The sequence below is a fragment of the Triticum dicoccoides genome, chromosome 7A (genome assembly GCF_002162155.2).
Source record: "Triticum dicoccoides isolate Atlit2015 ecotype Zavitan chromosome 7A, WEW_v2.0, whole genome shotgun sequence".
In the NCBI taxonomy this organism is placed as follows: domain Eukaryota; kingdom Viridiplantae; phylum Streptophyta; class Magnoliopsida; order Poales; family Poaceae; genus Triticum; species Triticum dicoccoides.
Window position 1 is genome coordinate 510,998,012 of NC_041392.1, and position 10,341 is coordinate 511,008,352.

Genomic DNA, 10,341 nt, shown 5'->3' on the forward strand with positions numbered 1-10,341 from the left:
GCGGCGGAGAGGTTTTTTTTAGGGTTGGACGGGGAGAGAATCCGAGATTTGGAATGGGGGGGGGGTGTATATATAGGCATAGAGGGAGCTAGGAGAGTCCAAATGAGGTGTGGTTTTCGGCCACGCGATCGTGATCGAACGCTCTAGGACATGGAGCAGAGTTTGGTAGGTTTTGGGCCAAAATGGAGGGGTGTTGGGCTGCAACACACACGAGGCCTTTTCGGTCCCTCGGTTAACCGTTGGAGTACCAAACGAAGTCCAAATGACACGAAACTTGACAGGCGGGTCTACCGGTAGTAAACCAAGGCCGCTTGGCAAGTCTCGGTCCAATCCGGAAATGTCTAATCCCCACACACGAAAGAAAGCTAGAAATGACCACCGAAGGAGAACGAAGCGCCGGAATGCAAAATGGACAATGGGGAAAATGCTCGAATGCAAGAGATGAACACGTATGCAAATGCAATGCACATGATGACATGATATGAGATGCATGACAACGATAACAACACACGGAGACAAAGACCCGAACCCGAGGAAATAAAATAACTTAACGCCGGAAACGGCAAGAGTTGGAGTACAAATAGGGAAAGTTACATCCGGGGTGTTACACACACGAAGCTCATTTAGTAAGGTTTGAATCCATATTAATTCTGTCGTAGCATTAGCCAAGGTTTTATACTCAGCTTCTGTACTTGATCTTGATACAATAGCTTGTTTCCGTGCACTCCATGAAATAAGATTTGGTCCAAAGAAAACAGCAAAGCCTCATGTTGATCTTTTATCATCAGGACAATCTGCCCAATCTGCATCAGAAAATGCACTCACCATAGTTGATGTTGACCTTGTGAGTTTCAAACCTGTACTCATAGTGCCTCTTAGATATCTCAAGATCCTCTTTACTGTTGTCCAGTGTGCAAGAGTAGGAGTATGCAAGAACTGACATACTTTATTAATAGGAAAAGATATATCAGGTCTTATAAGCGTTAGATATTGCAAGGCACCTACAACACTTCTATAGTTTGTAGATTCTTCAGCACTTAAGGGCTCACCTTCTTTTTTTGACAATTTTTCAGAAGTTGAGAGAGGCATATTCGAAACCTTGCAATTCATCATACCTGCTCGTTTTAACACATCTGACACATACTTTTCTTGAGTCAAGACTATGCCATCTTTAACCTTCTTTACTTCTATTTCCAAGAAATAGTGCAAATCACCAAGATCTTTTAGAGCAAAGTCTCTTCTCAGATCTTCAAGCAATGCCCTAGTTGCATCCTGTGATGAGCTTGCAACAATAATATCATCAACATATACTAACATGAAAATGATGATTTTTCCTTTCCTATAGAAGAACAGTGATGTGTCAGCTCTGGATGGCCGAAAACCAAGCCTTTGGAGTTTCTCACTCAGCCTAGAGTACCATGCTCTGGGTGCTTGTTTCAAACCATATAAAGCCTTATCAAGCCTGCAAACATAATTATGTTTATCTTTTACCTCATACCCAGGTGGTTGCTTCATATACACTTCCTCCTCTAGAACACCATGAAGGAACACATTTTGCACTTCCAATTGATGAAGATTCCAGTTGTTTGATACTACAATAGAGAGAACAAGTCTGACAGTAGCTGCTTTCACAACTGGGCTGAAGGTATCTTCATAATCTATCCCATACCTTTGCTTAAAACCCTTTGCAACTAGTCTTGCTTTGTATCTATCTATTTCTCCATTTGCTCTTCTTTTGATTCTATAGACCCATTTACAATTAATTATATTTCTACCTTTTGCTAGAGAAACTAAATGCCATGTTCTGTTTTTCATAAGAGCATTATATTCCTCATCCATTGCATTTTTCTAGTCTTTATGTTCTAAAGCTTCTATCAAGTTATGTGGTTCTCCAGTGGTGGTAAGACCAACAAATCACACCTTATCATACCTCACTGTACCATCTGTTCGTATTTTTGGTGCCGAAATACCGTATTGTGATCTTGTTGTCCTCTATGTTGGTGCAGGAATAACCACAGAACCATCATCCACAGAAGATCCATCCGTCCTCGTTCCAGGCGCTGGAGCAGCTGATCCGGATGCATCCGATCCGATGCGGATGCTGTCAGCCTCATGCGACGCGCCTGATTGGCCGGTGCGAGGGCCGAGGCGGATGCTGCCCCCTGCTTGTGAGGCACCTGGCTGGTCGGCCCGACCGCGTGCAGGAACCGCGCCACCTGACGGTTTGAGACAGACGCGCTTGACTGGTCGAGCGCGGAGTGCGCTTCCAGGCCCCCGCCTGCGGGCCCCTGGCTGGACGTGTGGGGCGTCGCTGGTGGCTCGCCTCCTCCCGAGGCGGATACGCCGCCACTGCTACTGATAGGCGCGCCAGACGAGGGGGAATCAACCCCGGGATCGCCGCTGTCAAGATCCGCTGCAGCACCTGAATTTGTATGGTGTTCCGCGCCTGTCTGTTGCATAAAATCATGAAAAACGACCGGATTTCCACCAAAATTAACAGCAGAATTTTTATGAAGATCACCCGATGGATCAGCTGTTTGTTCATCCCCATGATCAAGAGGTTCAGAGGGCATGGCTTCAGGAAGGAGGAGAACTTCGGAGCGAAGAGGAGTTCCGGTGTTTGGATTTAAAGCAGCAAAGGGAAAAACCGATTCATCAAAGATGACATCACGAGAAATATACATCCGTCCTGCTTGTATATCAAGACATTTAAAACCTTTGTGAAGATTGCTGTAGCCAAGAAAAACGCATTGCGTTGAGCGAAATTCTAGCTTTCTAGAGTTGAAGGGACGGAGATTTGGTCAGCAAGCACAGCCAAAAGTGCGTAGAGCATGATAATTTGTTTTTTTCATGGAACAACTTTTCTAAGGGAGTTTCAAGGTTGATCACCTTATTAGGAGTGCGGTTTATGAGATAAGTGGCAGCGTTTCGTCCCAAAATTTCAAGGGCATGGAAGCATGAGCCAAAAGCGAGAGGCCTACATCTACAATGTGGCGGTGTTTTCTCTCGGCTGACCCATTCTGTTGATGGGCGTGAGGACATGACACATGGTTTGTGATGCCTATCTGACGGAAAAAGGAGTTTAGGCGCTCATACTCGCCTCCCCAGTCCGTTTGCATAGTAATGATTTTTCGGTCAAAAAGACGTTCAACAAGTACTTGAAACTCATGGAAAACTTTGAACACTTCTGATCTATGTTTGAGAATGTAGATCCAAGTGAACTTACTGAAATCATCTATGAAACTCACATAATAGTTTTTCTTATTGATTGAATCTCGGGCAGGCCCCCATACATCAGAAAAAACTAGCTCTAAAGGAGCATTAGAAACACTACTAGAACTCGGATAGGGTAGTTGATGGCTCTTGCCTTGTTGGCAAGCATCACACACACCCTGATTATGAAAAGGAAATATTATTGTGCTTAAGAACATGCTGAACTATCGTCGAAGATGAATGACCTAAACGATTGTGCCACCGTGATGATGAGATCTTGGTGGCACCAAGTGCATGCCTGCCCGAGCTTACGGGAGATGATGATAGGGGATAGAGCCCGTTTCTACACCTGCCGCGGAGGAGGGTTTTCTTCGTTGCCTTGTCCTTGACACAGAAAAAGTGAGGGTGAGTTTCAAGAAAAACATGATTGTCATAGGATAGCCGATGAGCAAAGATCAAGTTCTTGGTGGCATTTGGTACATGCAGGATATTTTTGAGATAGAGATTGCGGGAAGGGGTACGAACATAAGCATGACCTATATGAGCAATCTTCATACCTGCGCCGTTGGGCATGTTTACTTGATCATGCCCGTTGTACTTGTCCCGGACGGTGAGCTTGCCGAGCTCGCTGGTGATGTGATCTGGCGCTCCAGAGTCCACATACCAGTTGGTATCCACTCCGTAGGAGGATTGGGAGTTGGCGTGGTTGGTGTTGACGGCCGCCGCGCTCTTCTCTTTGTTAAAGGAGATGTTGAAGCGGCGGTAGCACTCCATGGCGGTGTGGTTCGGCTTGGTGCAGATTTGACAGAAGACTTCCGGAAGATCATTGCGACCTTCCCCTCTGTTGCCGCGGCCACCGCCACGGCCTTGGCCACGGCCACCGCCTCCGTTTCCTCGGTCGCCTCCATAGCGACCACCATTGCCACCGCGGCCACCACCGCGGTTGGGTCCGCCACGTCCGTCGTGTGAGACGGCGTTGGCAGAGGAGTGGGACGACTGGCCGTCGCCCTCAAACATAGCCAGCCCGCTTTCAAAGTTAATGAGCTGCGAGTAAAGCTCGCTCACCTTGATGGATTCAGTTCGGGCGCAGATGGTGGAGACGAACGACATGTAGTCGAAATCGAGCCCTGCAAGGATGTAGGACACCATGTCGTCGTCGGTGAGAGGCTTTCCTGCAGATGCCATCTCATCGCCGAGCGCTTTCATGCGGCCGAAGTACTCGGCCGCTGTCGAGTTGCCCTTCTTCGTCATGGAGAGAGCGATTCTGGTGTTGACGATATGCGCCTGAGTCTGGGAGATAAAGATCTCCGTGATGGCGACCCAAGCTTTGGCCGCCGTGTTGCAGTGTGCAACCTGGATCATCACTGGTGCTGAGATTGAAAGATGAAACTCAGCACCTGGGAGTCACGGGCCCTGTCGATGTCGTACGCCGGATTGGGCACGTTGGTGGGCTTGCCGTCCTTGTCCGTGAGCTTCCGGGCTGGCAGCTCCCTCTCAGGGTCGAGGTAGGGGACGAGCTGCGCGCCCCGGATAGCTGCCATGGCCTGCGCGCGCCACACCAGGAAGTTGGAGCGATGAAGGCAATCGGCGATTGGGATGAGGGCTGGTGTGGTGATGGCGGAGCTTGAGGAGGCCATGGTTGCGCGATGTGCTAGAGAAGGAGGCTCTGAATACCATATAAGATTGCGTTAAGCATATGCCTAGCAGGGACGCGTTGCGTGTTATATATAGGCCACAATGCGGCTAGGGTTTACAAGGATTTAGTTGGTTAGGTTGTTGGATTGATCTCCAAGTTAACTATACAAGATAGAGATTCTCCAACAACCTACCAATCAAGTTACACAAAGATAAACATGCCGCACCGGCCCTGCAGCGTATATACGGTTTATACTTGCACCATAATACGCATACAAATATTCTAATACATTCAGGAGTAAAATCTATATATCCTGTTACTTGCACCTTCAGTTTGGAGGTTGAGTGCCTTCTGCTCCTACACAGCGTAAATTTTCATTGCAATAGGCATTGGACAGAAGCTCCAAAACGCTAGATAGTCATGAGATTGTGCACTGCAGAGTGCAGATATCAGGCAATAGTGGAAGGAACTAACTGGCATGCATTCAGTTAATTTGCGAATAACATCATACATGAGCAATGAACTAAATGTAGTAGAAACTCCAAAACAAATCAAGTGAAACTCTCCCCGCCAAAAAAGAAAAAGAAAAAAATCAAGTGAAACTCACTTTCTGTTTCGAAATATTGTGATGCGAATTGGTGATGGTCTTCAAGGTTCTGCCTCTGCACCAACTTCAAACGGCAGTACAGATACTTCAACAATGGCAGCAACCAGTGTGCGATCCATCGCGACCGAGGTGACGAAACAAATGTCACGAGACTTCGACGATAGCAGCACGAAAGATAGAAGGAGAACAACGGTACACATGAAGAATTTTGGCCTTTTGGGGAGACTTGAGGCAGGTGCTTATCCTAAGATAGCAAATGTGCTTGCTAAATACATGCTTGATTACGCTCCGGCAATTTACAAATGGTTATGGATAGTAACTAGCACTGATGCACAGATACTAAAATCATTTAATCCCCTACAAAGAGAAGGTTGCATTATTGGAGTAGACAAGTTTAGATGCTTGTACTGCGGCTATATCATCTCTCTTTAAGCACCATATGTCACTATCAGCATAGACATTATACATGGCTTCATACTAGGCACTAAGCACTATATGTGTTAATTCCATTTCAAACGCAACCAAACGCTATGAAGCTTCTATCACAACTATGACACCTGGGAGCAATGGAGCATTGTTAACAGGAAACTTAGTTGACAAATACTTAGTGGAGCATCTATCATCGGCCACATGTTAACTACCCTTGCACCTTGCATAATTATTTTGACTAACTAACAGTAACAAGTATAGCACTTGTTCATTGTTCCTTGTTCCTAGATGTCAATTGAGACGTGCAAACACTCTGAAATCTGAACAAAGTACCAGGACCAAAAAAACAAAATTTCAACAATAGTTTCTGAACTGCAGATCAGGACACTCTGAACTATATACTTGTACCTTCAGATCAGACGCATCAGCAAAAAATCAGGATAAAACCATACTCTAGGGAGCAACAATTTGTTCTACCACGTTATTCCTGATTTTGCATATATCCGAATTCAATCATCCAAAAGATTTTCCGAGCAATGAACACAAAAATTCAAGCTAAAGTTGTACGTATCATATTGCTATATGCAGCTACGTACTGCTATCCCAATCCCGAACAATGACCTGATTAGGAAAGCAATAACCTGATGTAGTGAACGAACCCGTGCGCCGATCCCCACGGCGAAGCCACTACCACTGCCACTGCGGTGGCTTCCGGTCTTCGGCCAGCATGGCGAGGCGGCGGAGGACGTCGGCTCTGAGAGCATCGAGCGCCGCGGCGAACTCTGGCAGCTCCGCCTCCCCGAGCGCGTCCACATCCACCTCCCACCAGTGCGCCCTCCCCTGTTCCTCCTGCGCCGCCTTGACCTTCTCCGCGACGGCGCGCAGCCGCGCCTGCTCCTGCGCGACCCGCGCTCCGATCCACCCCGCCTCACGCCTCATCGCAGCCACGCGCGCCGCGGCCTCCTCCGTCGTCTCCGCCCCTACGTCGGCGTCGACAACGACGTTGCGGAGGACGGACTCGAGGGTGGGGTTGCCGAAGAGGAGGGGTTTGGCTTTGCCAGAGGCGGGGAAGGCGAGGATGGCGAGGTGGGGCGCGAAGAGCTCGGAGATCTCCCAGGCGTCCTGGACGAGCCTGTCGCGACGGTACCTGATCCTGTTTTGCAGGTTTTCCCGGGTGCGATCCCCGTCCTGCCGCCGCCGCACGGTGCCCTTCGCCGTCGCCATTGCTTCGGCGGTGATGCTAGTACTGTACTACTTGCTTTGCTTTGGGGTATGAAATGGGAATGGCACTTTTTGTAAACTTCTTGGCAACTTAAGAAAAGGAAATAATTTTTGGGAAACGTTTGGGACCGGAGCACCGGCCGAATATTCGGCCGGTCCAATCCACGCGCGTGCGATGCAACCCACTCACGAGCAATCACGTGGCGTGATGGACCCGAGACGACTAGTCCTCCTTCATTTTCTCTTTTCTTCCTCTCACGCATCTCTCTCTTTCTCTCTCCCCGCTGCCATGGTCAACGCATCACCCCGCGCCGCAGGCCTCCTAGGCGCGCCGCCGTTCAGCAGATCTGGCCGCCCTCGACCAGATTCGCGTGGATCCGCGTGCATCGAAGCTCTCCCTACCTCGCCGGACCGGCCACGCCGGAGCTGCAACCAGCCATGGCAGGACTGCACCCCGCGGCGCAAATTTGTTGGAACCTCGACGTCACGACGAGACGACGGATGACCATTTTTTTTGCTACAACCGTGTTTTGCTTTTGCTACTACCATAGAGATTTTTTGCTGGAACCGATGGTATTTTTTGCTTCAATCAGAGATGCGCGATAGCTCGGGAGGCTGGCGAGTGCTGCAACCGTTGACAGGAAAGCCTCAACCCAAGATTAAAAATGCTTCAACCGTATATACAGAAAGCTGTAAGCGATCAGTGCTATCGAGGAAAGCTGCACCCGTCTATATAAAACGCTACAACCTTTGATGAAAAAAGCTTCAACCGAACGATAGAGAAAAGCTTTCACCCAGACGCTGCTCAAAAAGAAAAAAGTTTCAATCTTTTACAAAAATGCTTCCATCGTAGAGGGGAAAAGCTTCAACCATTGAGATAAAAGCTACAACCGTGTCAATTTTTTGCTACTACCCTCTGTGTTTTTGCTACATCCATTCATGCGGCCATGGTGCTTTTTTACGACTGAGGTGTGACCGGCGACGACGAGGACGACATTTTTGTTGCAACATCCTCGTTTTTTGCTACCATTGGCGCTGTGTTTTGCTACATCCGATTAACATTTTTGTTACAATGGCGACGCCGATGGATTTTTTTGCTACAACCGTTGTCTTCATTTGCGACGACTGACACGGAAAAATGCTACCACGGGGCATCTCTGTTTTTTTACTGGAACCAATCATCGGTGAGGCGGAGCTGCATCCATGGCACTCCGATGAGCAGCGGGGGCAGCGAGCGGTCGGGGCGAGCTGAGTCCCGAAGCGCAGGGCGGCTCCGACGGGCGGCCGGGGCGGCGAGCAGACTGGACGAGCTGAGTCGCGGAGCTGCATTCATGGCGCTCCGACGGGCGGCTGAGACAGCGAGCGGTCAGCTCCAACCAGCGGCCGGGGCGGCGAGCGGCCAGGGCGAGCTGAGTGCCAGAGCGTGGGGCGGCCCCGATGGGCGATCGGCACGGCGAGCGCTCGGAGAGACGAGGACAAGGTAAAAAAATAGCAGAGGAGCTCGGATCTGACGGTGTTGCACATCAGATCGGGCGGCTGGGAGCAGACCGGCCGAAACATTCGGCCGGTGCGCCGACGCCTAGCGGTGCCCATAATTTTTTTTATTGAAGGTCACTCAAGTAGACAAGCTTTTTTTGTTCTTTCGCACACATTGGCCTGTGTAGAGTTATATTTTTTTTTGAGAACTTCCGATCTATTCATTCAATTATGGCATAGTGTTAATAGCATAAAATTACCAATTTTCTTTAAAAAATAGACCAGGATCTATTTTTTTTAGGAGAGACCATGGTATACGACAGAGGAGTAAGTACAACAGTGGGTTATAAGCCCTCTTGTCGGTGTCAAAACCGATGAATCTCGGTTAGGGGGTTCCGAACTGTGCGTCTAAAATCGATGGTAACAGGAGACGGGGGACACAACGTTTACCCAGGTTCGGGCCCTCTTGACGGAGGTAATACCCTACTTCCTGCTTGATTGATCTTGATGAATATTAAGATTACAAGAGTTAATCTACCACGAGATCGTAATGGCTAAACCCTAGATGTCTAGCCTGTATGATTGTGATTGCCTCTACGGACTAAACCCTCTGGTTTATATAGACACCAGAGGGGCCTAGGGTTGTACAAAGTCGGTTTACAGAGGAAAGAATCTTCATATCCGAAAGCCAAGCTTGCCTTCCACGTAAAGGAGAGTCTCATCCGGACACGGGAGGAAGTCTTATGTCTTGTATCTTCACGTCCCATCAGTCCAGCCCACGTCACATAGTCCGGACGCCCGAGGACCCCTTAATTCAGGACTCCCTCAGTAGCCCCTGAACTAGGCTTCAATGACAATGTGTCCGGCGTGCAGATTGTCTTCGGCATTGCAAGGCGGGTTCCTCCTTCGAATACTTCAAAGTAGTCCTCGAACACAGAAAACGTGCCAGGCTCTGCAAAACAAGTACCACACACAACCGTAGAGAGTATAATATTTCATGAGTCCCATCTACTGACAACTTTTGTAGCGAGACGCCACGTCTCCGCCCGGTCATTATTTCGAACCGTTTTTAGCCTCCCGCTCCATGTTTCGAGATGCGGTTTTTGTTTGCACGTCTTGTCAAAGCAGAGATCGTGTCCCCTTATTGCGTGATCCTCATCAATACGGGCGTGGGTAATCCAACCGTGCCGTTCGCACGGCCCTTGGGGAACATGCGAGTTTTAAGGCAAATGGGGAGGCGCTTGATATTCGCTGCGTTTATAAAGAGATAAGGATTCACGCTTTCACCCACGCCTTCTTCCTCTCTGCCCATCCGTTCTCGAGCTCCAGTGCCCAAACTTCCATCCTTTCCATCTCCAAAAAAGCACTCCGACCATGTTCGGATCTGGAGCGCAGGACAAGTGGATGGCCTCCTCCGTCACGGAGAAGGACATCACGAAGCTCCGGGAGGCGGGATACTTGGCCCAAGAAATCGCCCACCGGCTTCCGGGCAAGGGGCAGATCGTCCCCACCCCGGAGCCTCATGAGAGGGTGGTATTCATACCCCACTTCATCCGTGGGCCGGGATTTCCTCTCCACCCATTCGTTCGCGGACTCATGTTCTACTACGGGCTAGATTTCCATGATCTGGCCCCAAACTCCTTCCTCAACATCTCGGCATTCATTGTCGTACGCGAGGCCTTCCTCCGCATCCCACCCCACTTCGGATTGTGGCTGAAGACCTTCAATGTGAAGCCGAAGGTGGTGGGCGGTCAACACG

At 49.2% G+C, this 10,341-nt stretch overlaps 1 pseudogene; it reads right to left on the minus strand.

Moving 5' to 3' along the window:
- Positions 1-4,241: 4,241 nt before the first annotated feature.
- LOC119334906 lies at positions 4,242-4,380 on the minus strand (annotated as a pseudogene).
- Between the last annotated feature and the right edge of the window lie 5,961 nt (positions 4,381-10,341).